This window comes from Pogonomyrmex barbatus, unplaced genomic scaffold (genome assembly GCF_055798465.1).
Source record: "Pogonomyrmex barbatus isolate J1 unplaced genomic scaffold, ASM5579846v1 scaffold4, whole genome shotgun sequence".
NCBI classification, from domain to species: domain Eukaryota; kingdom Metazoa; phylum Arthropoda; class Insecta; order Hymenoptera; family Formicidae; genus Pogonomyrmex; species Pogonomyrmex barbatus.
In genome coordinates, this window is record NW_028297138.1 from 12738649 (window position 1) to 12764967 (window position 26319).

At 37.4% G+C, this 26319-nt stretch overlaps 2 long non-coding RNA genes across 4 annotated transcripts; one reads left to right on the plus strand and one right to left on the minus strand.

The window, feature by feature from the left end:
- Nucleotides 1–24721, plus strand: LOC148935818 (uncharacterized). Of its 2 annotated transcripts, XR_016140221.1 has the most exons (4): nt 1–547; nt 1795–2169; nt 22803–22875; nt 23544–24721. It is a non-coding gene; the product is annotated as an uncharacterized LOC148935818 (long non-coding RNA). The 2 variants fall into 2 exon arrangements; XR_016140222.1 differs by lacking the exons at nt 22803–22875; nt 23544–24721 and adding an exon at nt 10559–11115.
- LOC148935819 (uncharacterized) lies at nt 14981–21530 on the minus strand. Of its 2 annotated transcripts, none has more exons than XR_016140166.1 (3): nt 19856–21530; nt 16183–19788; nt 14981–15645 (listed from the first exon to the last, which is right to left on the minus strand). It is a non-coding gene; the product is annotated as an uncharacterized LOC148935819 (long non-coding RNA). The 2 variants fall into 2 exon arrangements; XR_016140165.1 differs by having other exon boundaries at nt 16183–16706; nt 19856–21516.
- Nucleotides 24722–26319: the final 1598 nt, after the last annotated feature.

Here is a 26319-nt window from a genome sequence, read left to right on the forward strand (position 1 = left end):
ATAGACACGAACCGACCTGGGCATCCATATTCCGCGAAGAGCAAGACACGACGCGCGGCTGCGGTGCTACGCCACTGGTCATTGCTCCGCGGAGTCGCCATTTTGTGGCCGCGCTCGCGCGCTGACACATACCGTACACGCGGCCGAACGTGCGCGAGTGTACGTGCGACGGACGTCGCGTTGCGTGCGGGGGCGAGGGGCAGCCACGTGACCCGCGGGATCGCGCTTCCGGATTGGTTCGTCGCGGCGCTCCGAGTGACGTAACAAAGCGACGACGCGCCGACTGCCTAGGTTAGCGATCGACGACAGCCGAATGAAAACGTATCCACCCACCAGATCGTGCGTGTGTATGTGTGACTACGTGCGTGCGCGCGTGTGCGTGCGCCCGCGCGCGGGAAAGAGAGCAGTCGACGAACGAGTGCGCGTCGTGAATTTCTCGAATTCGGCGGATCCGAGGCTCGCGACATCCGCGCGATTTATTCAGTATCGCGGATCGAACGACGGATTCTCTCTTACCTGCTGAAATTGATCGACGTTTCGAAAACAGGTATGATATGATTCGCACTTCGTTTCCCTGCGGGTTACACGATTTTTGTTTTACTCATGACGCTCAGCTTCCGTGAAAATTGTCAGAGAGGTTATTTCGCGAAGTGTTCCTGTGTTTTCGCACGATAGTGAAGTTGCTTAGTAATGAGATAGTAATTTTTAAAAAATTGATAATTATAATATTATAATATAATTACAATGATTATTTTATATCTCATATTTTATATACTATTTTCTAAAAAAAGATTCAAATCGTAATAGAACATAATTATTAATTAATATATATATATATAATATTTTTTAATTTTTTATTTATTACGTAGTGAATTAATAAAGTTCCTACTGGGACAATTATCTACGATAATAACATATTTAATGGAAAATTTATATATGTAATTATTTTTCCGTAGTGATATTGATAATTTCAAATTATAGTCTATTTTGTGCAATCAATTCTTAATTCACTTCAGAGAAAAATATTAAACGAATGTCGGACATATGAATAATCATGGATCATTGATTATCGCTTTCTTAGATATAAAATATTCGTGCGTAGATTTAACTCTATCTATCATTATCGACTATCTACTTTCTACTAACATATTACTTTATATGCTCATATTTTACAAGATTGATGAGATCTTTAAATAAAAAAATAACGATTTAAATGAGAAAAGAGTAAGTTGTATATCGTAAATTGCAATTTAATATTATCGCTTGACTTTCATATTTAAAATTTCTCGAAATCGAAAAAAATTACAAAAATATTCCCTTACGAGATACAAACGTTTTATTTATATTTTTTATTTCATTAAAATACAATTTTTTATTTGTTATTGCAAAACAATGAAGTCAAACGATAGCTCATGTGATGTTTTCAACCGCATTAGCGAAAATGCTACTTTATATTTCGATGGAACATTTATTATTTAGTAATGAATGTTTGTTACTCTTTAGTCAGTAATAAATTCAATCTTAATTACGGCCTTAATTAATTAATTAATTAATGAAATTTTATAAAAAAATACTCCGCTTCGGTGATGTCTTCTAATTTCAATGCACCACATTACGTTATCTCGCGGCAAGATAAACAAATAAATATTTAGTCACGTTTATCGCCGATTAATCGAAGCACACCATGCATCCTTGCATCCGGATCCGTCTCGACATCCATCTCGGCTTTCGATCTCACCGCGGGCGTGTGTGACACGTGTTCTACACGAGACGCGTCCGATTCTCGATTTGCAGATTAACGAGCACGGAAAATCGATGATCGAGAGAGGGAACGTCGTTGGGATTTGCAAAAAAAAAAAAGCGCAAGGGTAAGCCCCCACGTAGTGGGGGTAACGAACCGGCACAGGAGAGAGATCGAGTACGAGTCCTTCACCAGCATTCCGTCACGGGCGCTCGTGAACGGCGGATGTGTTTGCGTCGCCGTTAGGCGTACTTCGCCGAGGAGAGAAACGCGCGGCGGCGTTTTTTTTCGCGAGGACGTGCCCAGCGACCAGTGATGTGGAAAATTCGAGGGACGTCGTTTCGGATGATCTACGAGGTATGCGCCGATCCGCGGACTCCACCGCGGACTGCAAATCGCTGATTTGTACTTCGACATCGACTTTCCAGGTAAGATTATTATTACTATTACGATATTATTATTATTACGATGATTAATCGGAGCGTATCAGTGAAATTAATTATTCCGGGTGAAAATGTCAATGTTGCATAAAATTGCTGTAATGGATTGTTCTCGCGATATATTTTTCTCCTCGTAATCGAGCGATGAAAATTATATCTATATCGATAAGATTTCATTTAAATATAATAATTGCAAGAAGGATCAAATTGAAAGGTAGAATATGTATTTAGACAGTAACTAATATATTAAATATAAATTCCTATTTTTTAAGCTGATTTAATCATTTCGTCTTGATTAAATCATTTCAATAATGGGGATATACGCGAATCAAATATTTAATAAATAATTAATGGATAATAATTAATGGAGTAGCTAAGTCCGGCAACGCTCAATTATTGATTAATAATTCACTTCGTGCGAACCATTCCATTTCGAAATTCGAATTTATCGAAACCGGGAAATCTCAACGACACTGTTAATGTACGTTGCTATTGTTTTACATTTCCGCGAATTATAAATATTTCCAATGTCGAGTATAATAAAATGCACGTATACAAATAACATGTACCGATGCATATTTATGCAGTTTTACTAATGCAACAGTTTACGGGTAAATCGGGGAAGCAGAATAGCCAATAATTAATCATTGTGCACTAAGTATTCATTTAATCGGCGACGAGTAATTGAATATCCGTTCAGAGATAAAATCCAGCTTAACAAGTAAAAAAAAGTTGTCATTATTTTATATCTTTGGAACTGCGCGCGAAGAGTTAATCATTAATATTCGGAGAACTTCAATTTTTTTACTTGTCTGCTCTTTCGCGAATGATGTCAATCATTTTGCGCCGACGAAGCAAACTTGTTGGTTCAACTTTTTCGCATCACGATGCGATTTCAGGACTCGTGTCCATTTTCGCGAAACTGTAACGGCGAGACAGCGTTCACAGTTAGGCAATTTTATTACGAAAATTTATAAGCGAGTCGGCACAAAGTTGAACGCGCTCACTGCAACTTAATTTAGGTATGTTTTTAATTTAATTTAACGCGATTATCTTTCCACATTTTGGATTTCAAAGTGAAAGATTTTCGTGGATCACGCAAGGCGATTAAACAATCCGTCTTTTTAATCCGTGCGGCGGATGAGTTGAATGACCTCGTCACGGCCCATGTATTATCATGTTATTATAATCGAGCCGCGCTTTCGGGCCACTAATTGAGAACGCGATTAATTAGGGACGGGCTGGGCGTCGATTCGGGCGCTGCGTTCACCGAGATCGTGTACTTAGCAGCGGAGGAGAGGAGGGGTAGGAAGAAGCGCGTGTAAATACCATCTGATAGAACCGCGTGCACGAGAGCATACTGCTCTCTATCTAGCGAAATATAATTAATTTTTGTAATAGAAAAATCACGAATGTTGATCTAAGCGGCCGATAATGGTTGCGATCTCGTTTTCTGTGCAATTCGTAAGTGCGAATGATAATTTTTGAGGCCCGAAGCAAATAATGATTTTCAAAAAGCATCTAGAAGCAAAGAAATAAAATGATATTAAATGTAATGTATGTAATTTTTCTGATCTCTACAAAAACATATATTAGATTCATATGTTTCTAAAAAAATTATTTTAACGAATTAACGATCTTTATCGGTTGCACTACATAGATCCATTTCTGGTAATTTGCCGCGAGTGTTCGTTCGTTCATACGTTTAACGCGTCTCTTCGACCGTGTTTGCGGCGTATAAAAAGACAGTCGCAGATAAATTTGCACGACACGAACTCGTGGCATGTATTCTGTCTTCACACTAAATTTCGCGTAACGCGATATTGTATATGCGCGGCTCGATTTCTGGAGCGCGAATCGACCATCGAAGGGCGAGATATACCTATATTTATCGTACGTGCAAGGAGAGCTCGCAAAAAAGCCAAGGCGAAGTTACACGGGACCGGCATAATTTCAAAGCAGTTTTTTTACGCTTGTTACGTGATTTTCATCTCGACATCCTTCGTTACGCTTCACCGTTCATTGTCTCCCGCGACGTAAATGTAGATTTCTTCATCGAAGGCAAGCGGCAAATACATTTTGTTATGCAACTCGTCAATCGATTCGATTGACGCGCTGGAAATATTTGTTAACGAATATGGCAAATATTGAATTGGAGAGATAAAAGTTTAGAATATCAGAGTGATGTGCGAATAAACGTATCAGTGAGCATAAATTCTAGAATCAAATTGACGTTAATTGACTTTTAATGTAAGTGATATTTTAATATAAGAAACAAAATACGGTACAATAATACTTCAAATTACATTTCAATTTTCGTTACAAAATGATTCCGATATTCAAGAGATTGCGACATTTATGCTAAAAAATAATATCTTATATGTACAAATAATAGAAAAAAGATACGAAATCTTAAATCTATTTGAGAAATCAAAAGTCTTAATTTACTTAAAATATTTTTCTCATCTCTATTTCTCACTTTACTGAAAAATATAAAGTTTCTTAGGACATTCTCTCCAGCTCAGAACGGAAGGGTAAAAAGCGAGTTACTTTCTTATTGATCACCACTTCGAGAGGACGAGAGAGAGAGAGAGAGAGAGAGAGAGAGAGAGAGAGAGAGAGAGAGAGAGAGATGCTCTTGGTTAGCCGATACTCAATTTCTTTGCGGAACTAAGATTATGTTTGATAAAATGCATTTCCGCGATCTTCATGCGTCATATTAATTCCCCTCGTTTTGCTCGATCGCCGATTTATCGAACCAGCCGAGAGCTAGATTCGATCCAATCGGTTGCCCACAATTTTCCCCCTTTTTAAACTCGCTCGTCATATACGATTTTCTATTTAATCCGTGGAGGAAAAAAAAACGGCTTTATCGCGGCACCTGGATCGCGTCTCGGTCCTTCCGGGGTGCATTCGTCGGGAGCAAATTGCATTCGTCGCGCGAGTGGCTCTCGAGCGTTGCGTGTTTGCGTGCTAATTGACGCAAAAAATTACGCCGTCTGCTTAACGCGACGGGTTAACACGAGCGCGAGTCGATTGATGTCTAAAACGGTCGAAATAAATTGTTGTCGACATCGTCGGCATCATCATTCGTCGCTCGTGGCAAAGATGGTTCCTCCTCGGGAAAAAAGGGCGCATTACTATTGCTTATCCCTGTCCTGACCTATGGTTACCATGACGACCGTGGGACGCGCAGCCAATCCCACCCCTTGCGCTAGGGGTGGACTCGACTCTCTTCGAGCTGCTCCAGAAAATTTCCTTTCCGTTTGACCGAGAGAAAAATACCGGTCAACATTTTCCTTCACTATCGATCTCGGGAACTTCCTGTTTACCGGAAGTTGCTTTTTGGTGCGAAATAAAATTCATTAAAGTTTAAACGAGAGTATTTAGAGATATGAGTTTGCAGTAAGCAAATGTTCACGATATAGTATTCACAATGTATCTAGTTATGCAGAATTATTCGCAGAAAACATTTGATTGAAGAGGACCTAAAGGTAGAAACTAGTAGTACCGGTATTTGCTGCGAGTATTCTGAATAACTATATATACTATCGCTGCTACATTCCACGAATATCTCATCGTTTCAAAGTGACCTGAATGTTCACTTTCCTAGAATCGAATCAATCTTTATTTTTAAAACTTGACTATATGACTAATTATTATTATTTCAAATATTTGTTATTTGAAAATTTTATTATTGTGATATTTAATGTTAATATTATATTATATGTAGAAAATAACTGTTATTATTGGATTATTCAAGGCAACATTATCTTTTATTTTAAGTTAATATGATTTTCGAGATTGAATATAATTTCGTGAAATTAAATAGAGGAGTTTGAACTTTTAGTTGTGTATACATCAACGATGTAATCAACAAATTAATTATTATGCCGTAAACAGTTAAATGTAGTATTCAGCGTTAAATCGGAAATTATGCTAATAATATCCAACATGCGTGATATGATGTTCGAAATTTATGGTTAATTAGCGTTTGTGCTCGAGTTTTAATTCGTCATACGCTACTTACATCTGTTAATTACAATTGTTTGATTACTTTTTTCTTTCATTAAACGAAATGCGTGCGTAAAAATTAACAGTTACGACGTAACTTCATAATTCGATCAATCGAATCAGCAATGACAATTCTCAGAAAATTTGGTATGCGGGACCTGTCGCGAGGCAGGCAATTCGCCAATTGCAATTCGCAATTCTCCGTGCACTTTCTAATTAAGGCGGCAAACATTCCGCGTGTACGAATCACTCCAAACTTATTAACTCTCTTTCCGCGTTCTACCGACGCTTCGTAGTTTTGTGTACCATTTATGATACCTTGGTGCTGCACGCGGACTGATTGGACCGACTTGACATTGACGTGCACGCACGTGCGTACACGCGAGAGAGCACGTGTGCGATATATTGGAGTATCGGAGTTTCAACTCGCCACAGAATTGCCCTTCGCACTGTCGACCACGTCGAAATTTCCTCGTCGAACCGATACCTCGCAGTGCCTATCGAATCGATACAAGACGAATAGATTGATATTTTGTTCGTACCTCCGACAGTGTAGAATTTATTTCAAGAGAATTCATGGGATCTTGTTTTTAAACTATCCTTATCATTTTTTTAAATGTATTATAATTTCTTACATCAGTCGCACACAATATTTTACTGTTGATTATAAAGCTTTAATTAAAGTCTCTCTCTCTCTCTCTTTCTCTCTGTTAATAATAATAATTACTTAATTATATAATATACTTATTGATACACTTTGATATAAACTAACAAACTTTGTAAATAATATAATTTAGATTTGATGTTTGCTTTCGTTATTTATGCCAGAAATATTTTCAATATTTTTAGCTGATTAAATTAATTCCCCGATGTAATTAATTACGAGTTTAGCGATGTTTCGTGTAATGTGACTGTCGAAAATGTATCGAAACGAGATGGATATTTGAACATCGTTCAGCATAAAGGCGAAACGATGTATCGGATATTTGGTGGCCGAGGACGCGGGATTAATGTAGGGATGATAGCTAAACCGACGGATTGTTCTCTATCCACGGGATATAATTGAATTTTAAACTCTCCCGATCTCTCTCGTCTCCTTTTTTCGGATACGTACGCATCTTTTCGTGTTTTTGTATCTGTCGTAATTCTGTCGATAATTGAAAAACCGAGATCAATATCATCGAATGTTATCGTGTCGCTGTTCAATTAATTTGTTTTTAAAATTGAGATGTCGACGTATCAACGATTTCCGAGTTATTTTTATTAACAACGATCTAATTTATCTTGGCTTCCAAAACCAATATTCTTAAATATTACGACGTGATTTATAAAATCAATGTTATTTATTATAATTACGAAATTAATATTCATCTCGGTTATGCATATATGATTACGTGAGATGAGAACGCAAATTTATATCGCGACATAAGACTTGTATAACTCTTGTTACGACTCTGTCTCTCTACCTTTCTCTCTTCTTCTTTCGCTTTTCATTTTCTTTCCTCTTGGCGATGCTGAAAGAGGAGCAAGTAAACCGCTGTGATATACAGGGTGGACTGAGCGACATCGTCTTCGTCCGATCTTCAGATGACACTTCATCTTCAAGCTTATACCGCGGAAGTCCTCAACGTTGCCCTAATCGCACACGCCGTTTTTTTTTTCTCGATTAACACTTACATCCGGAGAACATGGCTGGTTTTCTGTAAAAGCTCTGATGAGATCGTGAGATAGTAATTTTCTTCGGTCTATGTATGCATGCGTTTATTCTAAATAGACTATGGTGCTCTCTAGGGTCGTAGCGGTTGCCAATCAGACTCGAGTAGCGATAGTTGCTTTCAATTGTTCCAATGCTTACTCTTTAAATTATAAAATTATGACACATTTAATTTCTCTTTTTTTAACATTAAAATAATTTTTTGTTATATATCTTGAATAATTATTACATTACTTTTTATTACAGTAATTTTATTTGTACTACGCATCTTCTTGAAATCTTGTCGTGACATCGTAAATATACTTGTCGATGTTGGTCTTCAACAGTTAGGAATTAAGATGAGTCTGACCGCAGACGGGCTTCTCGAGATCGTCCGCGAGGATGCAACTGGAGAACCTCTGCGAAGAATGCGCCCTTCGAGCATGACTCGTATTTACTCGAGGTGGTTTCTCTGCCACTGCCATAGATTCTTAACTCACTACGCTGGCCCTACGAGAGTCGTACCGCGTACGTACACAATGTTTCCGATACACATTAAGGGCAGCATAAAATTTCTATATTAACGCAGCCGCCTGCATCGCGAGGGAATCCCGCGACCGATGCGCGCCTTCTCTTCGACGTTCCGTTGAACCGAGTTAATTACAAATTGGATTGCAATTAAGGCAAATCGCACGCCTGTATAATCGATGCGCGTGTACGTGTGTGCAACTGAGCGTGGACTACGGTTGCTACGCCGTAGGCTAAATAAACTTCCCGTTTAACAACTGCATGAGACGACGACGACAACGACGACGACGACGCGGTCATGGGATCGTTGAATTTTACCCAAGAATTCAGCTTCCAGCTGCAAATTTGCATAGGAAGTACACGGTTTCAAAAAGTTCAGCGAAAAGTGTCTTGTACTTAGCTGTACTAAATCTGTTGTTTCTGCCTTTAAACAAAGGATCGTGAAACTAACTTTTATTTTACTTGTTTAACGTTGTCACGGTAGCCAAATCTTTTTTTTAATTTTGTATTGTTATGTCACATACGCACAAAATTTAGATCAAATTCTAAATTGATGATCTGACAATTTGATAGAAAAATTTATTATAATTATAAAACAGTTTTATAGTATTATAAATTCTACAGAGAGAGAGAGAGAGAGGATGTAAACTGATCTTGGACGTATCACGGTCGAACACTATAACTTGTAAATGCCCTGCTCGCTGGAATTCGCACCTTACCGCACTTCGGTCGTGAAACTTGTTCTTCTCCTAGAGCGATGAACTTTGTATCGCTATAGACCGTGGTATCGAACGCTTCGCGTAACTATCTCTATTACTTAGTGGTGCCAATTCGATATGCGGGTATCCTTCGGAACCTCACCGATAAGCTGCCAACACTTAATGAAACTTATGTACTTTGTAAGTAGAGTATTTCAACTGAATACCTTTCGATTTAATGCTCTTAAAAATATTTATATGGAAACATACTTTAAATCATGCGATTATGAATACCATGCAAGTTAAGTTTTGGAATACGGTACCATGAGACAGATACATATTAATGACACTCAAAATAATCTAAATCATTTATTTTTGCTGCGAAACAATAGCATTTAACTATCGGCATTATTATTCACTAACCTGATTTCCCTAAGTGTATAGATGCTGATAAATTCTTAAATGATCAATCCCGTTGCAATTCATCCCCGTTGTAATTTCTTGTCGTAAAACGTGATGAAGAGAAAAATATGTTTTTGTAAAATATTGTTTTATCTTTCTATCGCCTTGGAAACAATGTTAGCGAAACAGGTTGTATAGAAAGACCTCTCGTTTCTTTGGCGCATCTGGTCGAGAATTCTCGCGAATGCCCCAGGAGGAAGCTAAACGTTCCTTGGTGCGCGGAAAGCATCGTATCGCATCGTATCGCATTGCCGGGCGATCCTTACATTAAGTTTATTGCTCGGCTCTCAGAGGCCAAGTTCTCGGTACCCGGCGTCATTTCTAAGCGCATTTGCAACCGGGCTCCCTGGCTTCGCCTCGGGATTCTCAAGGCTGACCGACAAACCGAACCCGAACCGAACGTTCTCTCCGTTTCTCTCCCGCGATATTGCACAGCGACATTAAGCCGACGATGACGGAAACTGGAGCGCGATTCTCGGAAAAGTTGCAGGAGCATTTTAGTTCCCTTGGAAGATGATTCGCGGCAAACGTTAACTCGTGTAATGCGCCGTTTATATTTTAACAAAAAGTAGCACAGAAAGAAGAGTAGCCTTTATTATTTTAAATCTGATAAAAAGCACGACGGATAATATTCTGACTGAATTTTTAACTTGATATTGATATCGAGAAAGTTGAATTTTTTTTTATAAAGTACTAGTTTATATAAAATTCTAATATATATATATATATATATATATAAATCTTCTTGAAAGTATTTTGTCACGACACTTCTAAGATAATATATCTCTTCTACTTAAAAGATTCAGTATTATCTATTACGTTCGTTTTAATTTACACTTTGTCTTGGACTATGCCATTTGAATTTTACTTGAATTTTGATATAACAAGGAATACGAATACCTTTGATTTATCGTTATTTTATTTGCAATAAATTATGTTAACTATTATGTTCGCTCGTAGTAGGTAATTCTTGCGATTTCAGCTAAACAAATGCCAGCGACAGGTATTCTTCTTGAGACGCTTAATTTGCAGAGTGCTGATCGCCCTGCGGGAAAATAAACATCAGGATGCGCGGGTGTATATCGAGTGTGTCTCGTTCGATCACGAATGCATCATTCTCCAGGATTTTCACAACGGCTATCATAACGTCGTATTATCTTTACGATCGCTGATGACACGTGCTACGTATTGCGCGAATGGTTTCCACGTAAAAATTATTACTCACTTCAACGGCAATCATCGACACTTATATTGTGCACCAGCAAATGACAGAAAATTATCCGCGAAAGGAAATCCTTTCTGGAAAGGATCAGCATAACTATCTTCTCGCGGTGTCGCCTTTGCCTTCGAGGATGAAAGGCATCATTAAACCCGCCTATTCACAGCTCGATGAGTTTAAGTTTCCTTATCTAATCGTGCGATGACATCTGTCTTTTTTTTACAAACCGATTAATGCTATTAATGTTATTTTATAATCCGTTCATAAAATTGTAAAATATTCGAAATATATCTCGTACTATTTTATACTTTCGTTGCTTATCTATTGCTTACCTATTAGATAAAAACGTCGATTATTTATCAGAATATTGAGTCAATCTGTTATTTTAAAAACTAGTATTAAATAATTGAGCTATTGATTAATGTTGAAGTCAAATCGCTTCTTTTCAGCCTTTCTCAAAGGCTGCAGGCCAATCGAAAGTATTTCCTGGTATACAGAAAAAGATGTTCGACGAGTTGCTCTCCTGCGGTCTATATTTTTATACAATTGAGAACATTATAGCGTATCACAGAAACTATGAGGTCTATCAGCTGTCGTGACTCGCCATATTATTCATCCGAGAGACTTTCCACCTGCACGCTACAATTACCTTGACTAACCAATTTTTTTCGTTTTTTTATGTACAATAAAATCACCTTTACTGTAATGTTAATTTTGTCATTATTATACTGTTTAGAGACATGCCAATATTAATATCTGTCTACCGTGAACTTGATATCGTGAACTTCGATAAATATAAATGTTTTTCACTAAAATCGTGAAACAAAGTCTGAGATATAATTATAAAATGTAAAGATTTAAATAGAGATTCAAATATTGCAGTCTTAAAAATAATAGCATAAGAAAATAAATTATTAAAAAAAGGGTCACTAAAATTTAGATGACAAATATTAATATCGAACATCAATCGAGGCAATATAATTTGAGATCGTAGAATGCAACCTTAAATTCATACACTTATACACTTTAAACGATATGACATTTGTGTCATCAACATTAACGTGACAATTCCTTAAAATCGTACTTGCTACAGATAAAAAAATTTGCGTTGCACAGCGGTTGAGCTTATTATTTATGTGATAAAAGTGAAATTTGGGTGGTCCTGATCGAGAATTTTATTTTTCTCACGCGCCGACAGAGTCTGCAATTATTTTTCTCATTTTCCGCTTATTGGTAGAGAGCGGCATCGTCAGTAATTGTTTCATCACGGATCGCTGGAAGCGCGTGTAATCATCGAGGCGCGAATTTCTCAAGGAACGTAGCGAAACACAAGGCGATGAACTTTTGACGAACCAGACCTTGCTACAGTTATTGTTTGCTACATGCGCATTTCTCAAAAATTATATTATTTTTATCGAGAATACATCAAAAAGCGTTGAGATATATCTCAAAGAAAGAAGATTGTATAATTTAAAATAAATTTAATAAAATTTTAACTTTACTTAAAACTGTTGTCAAAAATTTATATCAAAAATTAAAAAGTGATTGAAAAATATAATCTTTTAAGAAAGTGTCCTCTCATTTAACAGTGAATATTACAAATTTTTATTGATTGACGAGAGTATCGTTAACAAAAAATCTTAATTATCTAACGTCATCAACGCGATTTTTATAAGTAAATTTTTCACACTCATACGAACTGGCGATTATTCACCAGATTCAGCCGAGTTTTTATTCCTATATCGACGAATTGTTTCAGTTCACTTCCTGCGCCGCGAGTCTCACGATCGCGGCGTTCGATTTCTTGCGGCGCCGCTCCTTGCGGATCTTCTCCTCGAATCCAATTCAGGCATCTTCTAGCGAGAGAGAAGAGGTATCCGCACGCCGGCGAAGATTTTTTCTCAAGGATAATAGAACCCGTCCTCTCTCGTTTTCTGCCGCATCACCGTGTATAAGCGTAGCGCGTCTCTCCTCCTGCCTCTCTTTCTCGCGCGAGCGAGCGAGCGCGCACCACCTTGTAATAGCGCTTTAATGCTTCACGGTCCTGGTGGGCCCTACGGGGGCCTCTTTTTATTCCATCCTCGGTTTTCCTGCCTCCGTTAACGACGCAACTTTTCTCGCCGCGCCACGGAAGTATGATCAGAAGAAAGTTTTCAACTGCGACGGCCGAGAAATTACTCGCTCTCGATTTTCAGTCGGATGAAAGATAGCTGATATCAGGTATCTCTTTTAATACAGTTTAGTAACTTTTATAGAGAAAATATGTCCAAATTTCTAAAACTAGGCAAATAATTACCGTGCGTCATTCTACGCATCATAATACGGACTAAATTTTTAATCCTAATTGCTAAAAATTACATATTATTATTTTTCTTGCTTTAATTTGAACGATATTCGACATGAAATATGACGGGACGGAGTGTTAAAAATATTATATCACCTCGTAGATTTTATGAAAATTGATATTCTCGTAAAGATGCAAGCCCCTGCCCTCGTTTACCTTATCTCAGACATTTTCGCCTCGCTTAATGATTTAATATTTTTGAATACCGCTGCGATACCCTTCAAGATTAAATTAAAGCGTTTGATGTATAAATTACCCAATTTGCCATAATCTCATGATTGATATCGTGCATCGCAGTGCAACAAATTACCAGTTATCGATCGCCGCAGATTATACAGCGCAGCTTCTTGAATTACTGATGTGCACACAAAATTCCTTTTACCATACGCCCGGTTTGCTTTCGTTCCTGCGTTAATGATCCAACTTCTCGCTATCCGAAGAAGTAAGATGATGGCCAATTAAGAAAGTTAAATGAAGTTCAGTATAATATATCAGCGCTATAAACTCTATCGTGAAAATTTACTATAATAAAGCAATAAAGTTATTACCACACGGGATAAAAATTATATATGCTGTAAGGCGCGGGCTTGTTATTTAATACAATTAATACAGCTCTATATCACAACGTGATATCTTTTATCCATTTTTTCATCCCTTGCTAAGTATAGTCAGAAACGCGATGAAATCGTCGGTTTCATGATTACGCGAGGATAAATCAGTATCTACAATGCGTTACATCCGAAGTGCATCTATATCCGGTGCGTTTGATGTACGAGAGACTGAGTTACCGCAGCGCTTTTATTAATAGAAAAGGTCGGAGTTGTTTGAAGAGTTTCAAACGATGAAAGGTACTCGAAACGTTACAGCTGCGCAAACAGCATCAGGTGAAGTTGCTCATGGTGTATGTAGCTTTTTTTTCTCGTTACGCGTGTTTGTGCATTTTCTCGATGTCTACATGTTCGAGTTGAAAACCTATTTCTCTCGCTGGACAGGCCATATTGTATAACGTTTTCGACACAAAACGAATATTTGCGATCGCGGTAACTTTCATGTTTTTAGCGAACGTAAATTTTTACCTGTCTACATTCTGGCTTTACATTTTTCAATAATTATTCATAACTATATTCAATTGTCTCAAAATAACACAGTTGATTTTATTATTGTTAATATTTGAAAACAAAATATTTTTATTTTCTATCCATGGTACCGTACTAAAAATTTACTCTTCGCTTGATCCGCGCCAGCCTGTTGCGTTCGAAATATTTTAGCTTATTACTTTTATTTTATTACGTCACTGCTCAATGGCGAAACGACGTAAATTGAATCACGCTATACAAGCGAGACGTAACAGCTGCTTAAGGCTTCTTCGAGGCAAGCATGATTTGCGTCTCAGGGCCGTACAGTTTCAAGTTCAAACGCGCTCGCTGCCTCTGATCGCTCGCTACCGGCATAGGAATACCGGTGTTAGCAATTAAGGGCACTCGATAATGATGGAACTATACGGAACCGGGAACTCTGTAAGCTGCTTAGAGCTGGGAGCGAATCTGTCACTGTCAGTCGTCGCCTATTCACCGACACGGCCGCATCCACTTGTCGAATGGAATAAAACATTTAGCCGTGGCGCGATTAAAGTCACATTTCTCTCATTTCTCTTTACGGAAAAAAGACATGTTGCTGTGAACTAGCGCAAATTCGGAGCTAGGAATCTCGATAATGATGATAATAATAAGGTATAGTAGTAAAAAATTTATCAACGTAATATAGCATATATGCTTGGGGAGGGGGAGATTTAAATGTATCGCATCTTATTTTTAGAAAAGTAGGAACACACATATATCCAAAGAAAATCAGTGTGAGTATGATAATCAATATTCTGGCTTCTATAAAAATTTAAATTTAACAAAAGCACGATAAAAAAGTTTGACACTGAATATTTCAAAACCGTAAAATCTTACTTGAATTTAATTAAACCATCTCTCTGTATCAATTATCTTAATGGATTTTGCAAGCTTTAATATAATATGCGCATATAAAGGACAAAGTATATGGAATATCAAATAATTCATAATTCATAATTCTTCTCAGTGAAATGTAATATTAGAGATTAAATTCTGTGTCTATTTTACAAAAAGTTTATAATTAGATATTCAATTAATATTAATAAGAAATAATGTTAGAAATTTTCCACTCGTCTGTACAATAAAGGACATTGTTGGACATTTTATTGCCAATTTGATGAATCCTTCCAGTCGAACCTGTCCATGAAATAAATTCGTTTCAAACACGTCGCGAATGTTACGTTTCACTTTGTTCTCGTGTCTTTTCTCCTCATATTTTCTTCCATTTGTCTCTCTCGAGGACTCTTCTCCTCGAGTGTAGAGCAGAGCATGTGTAGAATTCTCAGCCACCGTTGCCAGTCGATACGCCGGATTTTCGAGAGTAAAAAACTCGTATCTCATCACGGGGACTAAATCTAAAAGCACTATACACACATGGGATTGCGCGTCTGAAAAAAAAAAAAAAAAAAAAAACAGGGTAGTTTTTCTGATTGTGTCCTCGGTCTTATCCTCCGCAGAACAAACATTTTATCAGTGATTCGTATTTTGCCTCTTCTTTTGACTGCTTATTTCCCGAATTACTTTAATCGATATAAATTGTACAAATTCTAGGGAAGAATAATCTTTATCGCATTAAAAACTATATCTCGAATTATCTCTAATAATATTACATATTTAAAACAACCGAGAGAATACGAATAAATCTACAATTAAATCTTCATGAAATATTCGAATAAATTACATCATCGACTAATTTTGTTCTCGCGTGCCACAGCTCATATGTATATGCGTCTCATGTTATAAGGAGTTTCCGGTCGATGTCGAGAACCCAGTATTTTCGTGTAATACCGCGTGTTTCGCGGGGGCGAATACGTCTTCGCGAAGAACAAGGAAGAGGACGAGTCGAGTAAGCGGCTGGACGTCAGCGGCGTCATTACGGCCGTATTGCATAACGTGTCATTGACCAGGCTGGCTGGATTACTCACGGTTCTTCCTCGTGTGACCTTGGATCACAATCGAGCCTTCGATGGGCGTCCTTTGTAGACCGGCTGGCCGCGGCGATCCTGGACCCGGTTGTTGAGTAATCATCGGCGACGGGAGGGAGGGCAATGCACCTGGTTGCAACGAGTCGGTTGCAAGCGGACGACTATTTGGAGAACAATGGCGCGCTAATAGTATCCTGGACTTTTATGCTTTCGCAGAAAGTAACGAGGATATGACGGTGCTTCGTCGAAACGGAGATAAATCTTTAGTGCTGAATTGCGAGCTCGGCGAACGCATCCGATTGCGGCTGTATCCATGGAATGCGATACATAAAATAAGGTACAATGGCGACGTGATATTCCGCGGTCACGTGTCTGTTTTTTTTTTCTTTTTTTTTTTCCTAATACGTTCCGAGAGATCTCCCGGATCTGCACGGATGTTTAGATTTATAATCGCTAACGTTGCATGCTGTTGATGTGCAGATGACTGTTGTTCGGCAAGGTGACACCATGGTTTCCGCACACAACTGTGAAAGATGATATATATATCTTATAACACGATTTCTATATCATGATTCTCGATAAATCTTTGATGTGAAGTCTCGTGGAAATAACAAGTTAACAATTCAAGATTATTTTTCTCGATAGATAATTACGATAGAGAAAGTCAAGATGATTTTGAGAAAGACCTTTCTTAGATCGATGTTATGAATAACTCGTTATTTAATTACAATTATGACAGTGAAGAAATATTATAATATAATAATATCTTCGGTTATGATTTTTATAAAAAAATTATGCAACATGATTGTTTTCTGATTGCGTTGGAGCCAACCACGTTCCTCGAGCTGGTTACAGTAACAGTATATTCTGTACTTCAGTATCTAATCTTCTGCAACGGATAATAGGGATCCAAGAGATCGTTGAACTTTAGCTACATCTCGGAGAGATTTGCAATTGAGTATTCATGGCGCAAAGAATGCAATCTCATGCGTGACATTTAATGCGGATGTGATATCCTGTAAACTTAGGAGACAGGAGACTTAGGAAAGGAGAAGTCCTTATTAATGTCATATTTGAAACCTGTCGTACTCGCAAACTAATGGCGGTATAATATGCCTAGATTTTATTCCATACTCCAGAGGCCTGCGGCCTGCGATTTGAAAACTATAAAATGTATATCGAGATTAAATCTGAAATATAGAATGACATGTAGAATGACAGAACATAATTTAAAATTACGACACACTGCGATTCCCTGCGTGCATCGAGAATTTCTTCTTCTCGAGAAGAGCGAAACGAATAGAGAGATACCGTTTTTACAAAGTGGAGCACGCTACAAAAGCGTCTTAATTAAATTCTCGAGATCGCGGCATTATATGCAACGATGTTTCTTTCCTATTTATACTTCTCGCTGCCGCGCTTCGCCGTCCAGATCGATCGAGTAACGTTGAATGTTTAACGCGCCGCTTCGCCTAACGCGCTTAATCCGACTCGCGACGCGATCGCGAATCCGAAGATCCTGCATAATGTAGCCGCGTCTTCCGTTTTCGAGCGGGCGCTAATTAACGAAAGCGAATTAGTATCCGGCGCCGAGGATATCACATATCTGCTACACGTCTCCACCGTGTGCGGTTCGCGCGAGTGCAGTTTTTCCCCCTCGACGTCGGAGTCGAGCCATCGTGAAAATTTCATTCGATCGGGCAACATCGAGCGCGACGTCGTCTTCGGTCCGAGTGCAAGTGCGAGACTTGAAAAATACATGTGGACGACGCGTATGCATGTTGCAAAGCGACATTCTAGAAGCTAATTGCGACGAGAGAGAGAGAGAGAGAGGGGCAAAAGTTGCGAACCTCGATGAGATTCAATTTACTTCTGTGACATTTCTGTTCACTGCTTCGGGAAAAAAAATCCGATATAATTACTAGTTGGTAGAAACGCTTGTATCAATTAGTATTTCGACTAGTGATTCGATTATCTGTTTTCTCATCATGACCGATGGTCTCTGATTTTTCGATGTGATAAATGTTGCTTTAGAAAAGCAATGAAAAGCAATTCTTTTCAAAAAATTGCAAATTGACAGATGCACAGATTATCGATATCCACTGTTCGTCGGTTCATTTTAATTAAAAATTTGTTCTTTAAGCTAGCAGTATTATATTTCGATTTACCGAATGTTTTATATCGTTATTAAACAGAGAGCTTGTAAATTATTTCGAAACATTCTATATACTTGTACGAAATTTTTACACGATAAATCAGAGTATAATACTTCGTTGAGTTTCACTGAGAGAGAAATCTCATCTTTAATAACACTTATCTTAGATTCCAGTTATTTATGTAGGTAGTTCATATTTATGTGGCATAATTAGCAATATTTCACGAATGCGTAATGCTATTAATTTAGCGGAGCTTAATAAGCCGGGAGTAATAGCAGCCGCAGGAAAGCAGATGCATGCTCTATCGAGAGAAGGATCAGTTTTTACTCTTTCACGGAATGAATGGCGCGAAAGGGAGTATATATTGCACTCTACGATAAGCAACGACAGCGCATTCACGGCTTACATTGGCTTGAAACGTGACATTTTCAAAACGTAGCCGCGGTGCTACAGTACAGCTGCAAAGAAGAATATGAAAAACACAAAGCGTAGAAAATATGGGAAGGTATTATGGAAAAATGTTCTTGGCGTTTACATCGATAACTTGATAACGTGCCTTTCTAATCCACGAGTATCTGTCGATGCGATGATCAATCTTCTGTCTGGAAGCAACCGCGCCGGTGGTTGACGTTCATTCGCCGCGATAAGTTCGAAAAAAGCTCCGCGATTTTTATCATGTTAATATCGTTACTGTTGCGCCGCCGCAACAGCGCAAAAAGTACAGGAAATCAGTTTGATAAAGTTAACTCCTCCGATGGAGAGTGATCGCTCCGCGCGATCGTTTCGCGATCTATTCGCTTACAGCGCGCAAATTAAATATCCACGGAGATCGGCTTATCGAGCATCAACTTCGCATTAACGTCACACCATTCTCGATACAGCCCGCGGCGGGCAACTATCATTCGTCAAAGTCAATTTCGCCTCGGAGCCAATGGCAGGAATTAAACTTCTGCGCGCGCGGCACTTCCGCAATAACATCGCACGCAAGCTCGCGCGCGATGTTGCAAAATTAGAAGCGCCGTGTATCGAGACGAGTTCCCTCTCCCAGGAACGCTAGTCGAACGCTAGTCGCAGCTGCTGGAAGTTATGAATTTTTAAGCGATGAGTTACGAGTGAGGATGGATTCGTAGAAAAATCTAAGCGAGTATATGCAGACGACCCAACAAAGCCATTATTTTTAACACTGTAACACGAAAGATATTTTATTATATGTTATATTTTTAAAATCCTGACTTGAAATCCGATAACGTTTGTTGAATTGTTGAACACTCCGCAAAACGATTTAATTATCTGTTTTCTTTTTCCACGACGTTTAAAAAAATCAAACTAAAACTTTTCTATCTTTAGCTCTATATCGAGATCTGTCAAAATTTCTCATTTTCTTATATCGCATAAATCCAGTTATACGCGTCAACGTCGCTCTATAGTTATACGTATAATACAGAAAAACCTACAAATGTGCAAAACATTATTTCTGATTCTGATACCAACTGAAAATTCGATGAAATGTCACTTACTTCCGTCTATTACATCTTCGTTTTATGCCCCATTCGCGAAAGCGTCACATGATAAAAAAAGAACTCCGAAGTACGCTCCGATATCTCGCTTAATGGAATTAGCTTCCTTGCAGGATACGCGGAGAGATCCTACGACAGGTTGGCGGCGGTCTGGATACGTATGTGTACGTGTCGTCTAATTAATAAAATAAATCAGCCAGCGCGCTTCGCGCCGATCTCGGAGTGCGACGACCCCGGCATTAAAGCGCGCGCGAGCGGCTGACTGACTAACTGGCTGACTGACGTGGCACCCGACGTCGGCCGATTGTCAAATTACAAGAGATCGAGAATACCTGATGGAGTATGTGTATACCTGATGGGGACGGCGACGGGACGGCGACGGAGGACACGGCGAGGGGGATCGCGCGGCGTCGCGACGCCGGCGTCGACGATCGCGCAGAATCCCGCGTCGCCCCCACCACGTGGCGAGCACCGTCGATCCCTACCCCTTTTCCACCTGCAACCCTTCCGCGACGGTCCAGCATTACGTCATTCGAGTCCCGGACTCCGGCGGCGATCGTGGTCCCTCACTTCCGCTTCCGGCTCCCGGTCACGAGGTGCAACGCGGAGGAGATCCAGTTCTGTTACCAGGTAAAGCGTGCCGTGGTGGCTAACTGACGCATCGCCGTTCGTTCTCGGGCTACAACCGCGCACTTCCTCTTGTGTTCAAAGCTCCTCTTTTTCTCTCGTGGCTGACGCGCTTCAATTCTTCGCTTCATCGCAACCCGCGTCTGTCCATGATCCACGAGAAATCAGATTTCAAGAACCTACCTCACTTTTTCTGGATTGCAATCCTCTCGTTTGTTTAAACAAAATCCATCTGCATTCTGTGTATAGTTCTAACTATTAATCTCATTAATCAATGTTATAATAATTTTTAATTAGTTTTCAAAATTCTAATCAAAAGCTCTAAATAATTATTTTTTTTTTTTTTTAATCTTAAATTGCACAATTTTCTAATGTGTTATTGAACATTATTTTCTTCACACATATAAATTAATGATACTAATTGCCATGATATTTTGCCATGATATCATGCATGAAAGTATTTTATTTTTTGATAAAATCACGTCTCTCTGGTTTCTGCTGATCATTCTCATAAGTATTTTACTTTCAACGGAAACTTGTTTTAATCGCACGCTTATATTATAATTGTATTCAAATGTATTGAAATTGCGTAGTGCTTTTAGATAAATGGTATTGATAGAATTGTATGATGCGAATGTATACAGAAGGCTTATGTGATAAGAAAACGAACTCGAGACCGTTTTTCAAAAGCATTACTAAATGAAAGTAGAATACTTGACAGTGGTAGATTGCAGAAAGCCGTAAGATACCTGTTGCATGTTGCGCATTGCTCTGGGGCAAATATGACCGACACATTGCCGCTCCGCGGCAAGACGGCATTTCTCCTTAAATAACTGTCTTATTCAAATATAATAGCGCTACTGCGCGATCACGTAAAATATTATCTAACTTACATTCCACATTTAATACAGTTTATCATCCGATATGAGTTTTTTTACTTTAAATTGCGAGTAATGAATAATTGAATTTTTTTATAAAATTTATCAGTTAAAAACCGATTGACCATCCAATAAAGAATGTTATTTATTTCTGGATCGCTGATATAGGCACGTCACGTTACCACGTAAAGCTGCATTGATAATCACAAAAACTGCACCTTCGACAAATTTCAATCTTCCTTGTGCCTCATTGAGCCTTCATCGCGCCTTCGATCACGCTGTAAAATCGCGATGTTTTGCCACTATGCACTTCACTGTAACTTCCGACAGTCGACTATGGCAAAAACGAATATTCGCAAAAAAAAGAGATTTTTAGATATTTATACTTATAGTCTGTAAGAGATCTTTTAATTTTTAACATTAAGAATATTTAAAGCTTTTGCATTAGATAATTATATAATTTTTTATGAATCTATAATTAATTTCTAGATTTGCAAGATGTAAGGATTGTGTATGTCGATGAGAGAGATAAGGATATCGCCAGGAGTATTCGATAACAGGAAACCGCAAATGGACTAATACTGCGGTTTCCGCAGATTGCGCGGGCGTCCTCGCAATATCCGAAAGCTATAATCCAGATAGAATTTCGCATTAGTACAAAACTGATGCGAAATTCTATCTATGCTCTATAGACATTCGATGCACGTATCGCCTTTGTGACGGCGCGTGCAGCGAACAACGGGCGTATAACGGTTCGCGGATTGTAAGGCATCGAGATAATTCATTGATACACAGAGAACGCTTTTTCTCTTTGTCCGAGAAAGTATCAACCGAGCGATTAACCTTTTTTGCGAACGTTTCTCTCCGATATATATTTCTCGTAGTCTAGTCGTACCGAAGTCAGTTTGCGATCTGCCGTTAAACCGCGATTCGTATCGAGCCGTTGCAAAGCGCTATGATATCCGTCGAGCCTACGCGCTTATTCGATCGGACATTATCGAACTGTATATAGAAACATTGAATTGTGCATTGCAACTCCGTGCGTACAAATTGCAACGTGACACGAGACATAAATCGTGTACCGAGTTTCCCATCGCTCTTAACGTCGTCTCTTCCTCGGCTCCGCCTTCGCTCGCGGTCTTTTCTGCTAAGCCAGCGTCTCTCACGTAGAGTGTTTGTCGAGTTCAAGCTACTCACGATTCTGACGACGAATCTCTGGATTATAAGTATTTTCTATAAAGTTAAAATATTGTTGATTTTATTCTAATTTTATTTTAGCATATACGAAGTTGACAAGATAGTTGACAAAGAAAATATTATTTCTATAAAAAATACGTTTTGTAATGTTGCAATCTCATTCATAATTATCTCCGACATAAGATGAAAAGACATTAAGCTTTTATCATACTTTATATTTTTCCTTATACGCTTGTGTTTTTTAGAAAATCTCAGAACGGTAAATGTTGCATTCCAACTTTGGGAAGAGAAGCGCGAATCTCAAAAATAAAGAATCAGGTAAGTGGAAATCTGGGGAAAAGTTCGGTAGAGTGGAAAGGGATTTACTTTTCGCGTGAAACATCGATTTAAAATTGGACGTGAAACGTAGTTACCGATATTGCCTCTCGGCCGGCTGAGAGATTGCGGTAGCGAAGGAGAGGATGAGAGGAGAGGAGGAAAAAAGATATCGCTGCCGGAGTTCCTCCTCATCTCAACGTCCAATACGTGCGATATAATAAAATTATGATCGGCTAGCCCTCCCATCCATTCGTCTCAATCATTTCCTCGCGAAGATTGACGAGCGCGCGGCATTCTTGCCGCCACTTCCGATTCTCTCCTCTTCATTCGGCGCTCGTTCCTGCTTCTTCTTCCACCGGTGGAACCTTTTATTGCCGCGCGATTGATTTTAAAGTCCCATTATAGCCGATGAGCTACTTACGCGAGTGTTCTGAAATTAATTGCGATTCCGTTCGCGAGTCTCCTCACTTCGCAATAAAGATACCGCGGGAACGTCTAATAAAACGCGATCCAGCTTCGATTCCTGGCTGAGGATGAGGTGATATTTTTTGAAAATAATTTCAATTTTCACGACTGGTTCGAAGCCGAGGTCCCGCCGTGACGCACACCCTCCCTTCTTACTTTGGACATAATCGCGATTTGTTAATCAAGATGCGCTTTAATTACAGGACTACTGTGCGAATTCTTTGTCTTCTTTGCAGTCACCTGAAACCTACGCAAATGACCGCAAGTGATCCCATCGGAGCTCTTTATGCTTTTGATTGTTGCTCAGAAAGCCTTGTTGATGATACTGGCTTTCGGGCAATAATCATAATCACGGAAGAGCTGATTATCATCATCATCACCTGCTAATCACACCACCAAATTGTATGCGTATTTGTGATTTTATTGAAATGAATATCTGTATTATAAAGTTAAGAGCCTACTAACATGTTTATATCACATCTTTATAAATATAAGCGTTACGAATTAACATTCCTTTTTTAAATAAGATGCTGATGTATACTCGTTGATGCCATAGAACTTATTTAAACTAATAAAGTGATATTTTACATAGAGATGTATGCAGTTCTCTTTTGAAAATTGTTGAAATGCTTTTGTAACACAGTTATGAAAATGGCGATACTTTTGCACGAAAACACTTATTGTTGCGTATTAGTATTATCTTTTTGTATCTTTCTTCCTTCAAACTCAGTCAGGTGTATCATATCTCGTCATATCAGGGATCGCAGCGTGAGAATTTCTCGGCGAGCGTTGTATTGCGAGGAAGTACATCATCCCAGATGGTTACAATCCTTTTAATTACAATTATTATGGCGCATTAAAGAATACGATGTATAACTAATATAATATTTCCATAAAGACATTAAAAATAATTGCAATTGGTACTTAATAATCATCGAGTTAAACAGATAATAAGTTAAATGATGGAAAATGGATTGCTTCTGATAGTAAATGAGATCAGTGTGACAAGTAAAGTGATACACTTATTAATTAAAATGGAGATTTTCTCATCCGTGACGTAAACTATTTTAAGCGAACATTTCAACTTCTACAATACATTCATTTTCCTGTTTGAGTCACATTATGTTTAAATGCAAAGTGTTTAATAAATTATAAAGGAATAATATCTTATGTAAGAAATAAATAAAAAAATATGAAAAGAAGGAATAATTTTTTTGTCGAAGAAACAAATTCAACTTTAATAAGACTGAGAATTAATTTTTTTCTAAGCAAGATTTATAAATATACTCGTGTTAATAGAAATTTTGTAGATTTAATCGTTACTCTAAATGGACATGTATAAATACTCTAACAAATTACGTGAAGAATTAATATATAGTCATTTGCTGTTATGTTAAACTGTTATAATTTTGATTACAAAAGAAAATTACAAATGAAGTTTGAAATGTAATTTTATATAAATGTTCGATAGTGTCATGTAACTGAAATAGCATGAGCTTTTTGTACAGAAAATAAAGTAACAAATTTGTAACAAAATACACACACGGTACTTTAATTATAACTTTGATAGACGGAAAACGGGCGGTGAATATTGACCACGAAATTAGTTAAAAATTTAATCCACGGGAGGCTATGAAAGGGAATTGTTCCTCTGTAGATTTTAATGGGTTGAAAACCACGTGAATACTGTTTCAATACTATACATATCTAATCTTTAAAATTTTAATTATTATTCTAGAATCAAGAATCTAGAATTATATTTTAATAGATTTGCCTTTCGATGATAATGTAAAATATAGCAGGAATAAAAAACATAAAATGTATGCGACATATTATGTGTTATTAATTAAAATATTATTATTATTATTATTATTAACTGATTTATATGTGAACCATTAATACATAAATTAATTTATATTTACAATAACTACTTTCTAACATTGCTTTTAGTTATACTTATTTTATTAATACAAATTTTTAATTTTTTAAATATTATTTTAATATTAAATAGTTTTGCAAACTATTGCTAAAATTTACCAGACATTAAATGTGTGTGTGTGTGTGTGTGTGTGTGTGTGTGTGTGTGTGTGTGTGTGTGTGTGTGTGTGTGTGTGTGTGTGTGTGTATGTGTGTCAACAAACTTGTTTTCAAAAAATAAATATGAGAATTTACTTAGTATATTCAGACTTTACCGTTTCTATTCGCATATGATACCAATAAATTCCCCATCTCCATTTAAATTTTCAATAAATATTTCCTAAAATTTCGAACATGTATGACGAAATATTTCGCTATGAGATTTTATTTTTATTTCAATCATTTTTCAATCAAATTTAATATTATCAGACAAAATAAAAATATAACAGGAAATATTCAATATTCATTTATTATTAAAAATTGTATATAAGCATGTAATAAATTGTAACATGTTGTAATAAAAATTATTGGAAAAATTCTGGCAATTGAGAAAATTTTCACAAATCTTACAAAATTCTTGGAAAGTTTAGTTGAACTTTTTACCAATTATATTCTTCTGATATTTTGTTGATTTGCAAGTTTTGTGATTCGAAATTGACTAATTCTGAGAATCGTTATTCTTGAAAAATTCACTAAATTTTACACGATTTTTGCAACTTTTCTGTAGATTATGATTGAAATTTCCAAACTTAATATTTTATGAATTTAGTTCATAGAAGTTTTTAAAGTTCTTTAAAGTTTTTTAAAGTTTTAAATTTTGTAAAGTTATAAAATTTTTTAAAATTAATGAATATGTATGAAGAAATATATTCATTTGCAGGACAAGTATTTTATTTATTATGAAATGTTTTATAAAATATTAATTTTTATTATATTTTATTATATCTTTAAACATTACAAAGTATCATTTATTATTATTGACACACATATACACATAAAAATCTTTTATCTAATAATTATAATTGTAAAATTTTTGACAGATATCAAATTGTTGCTATCAAA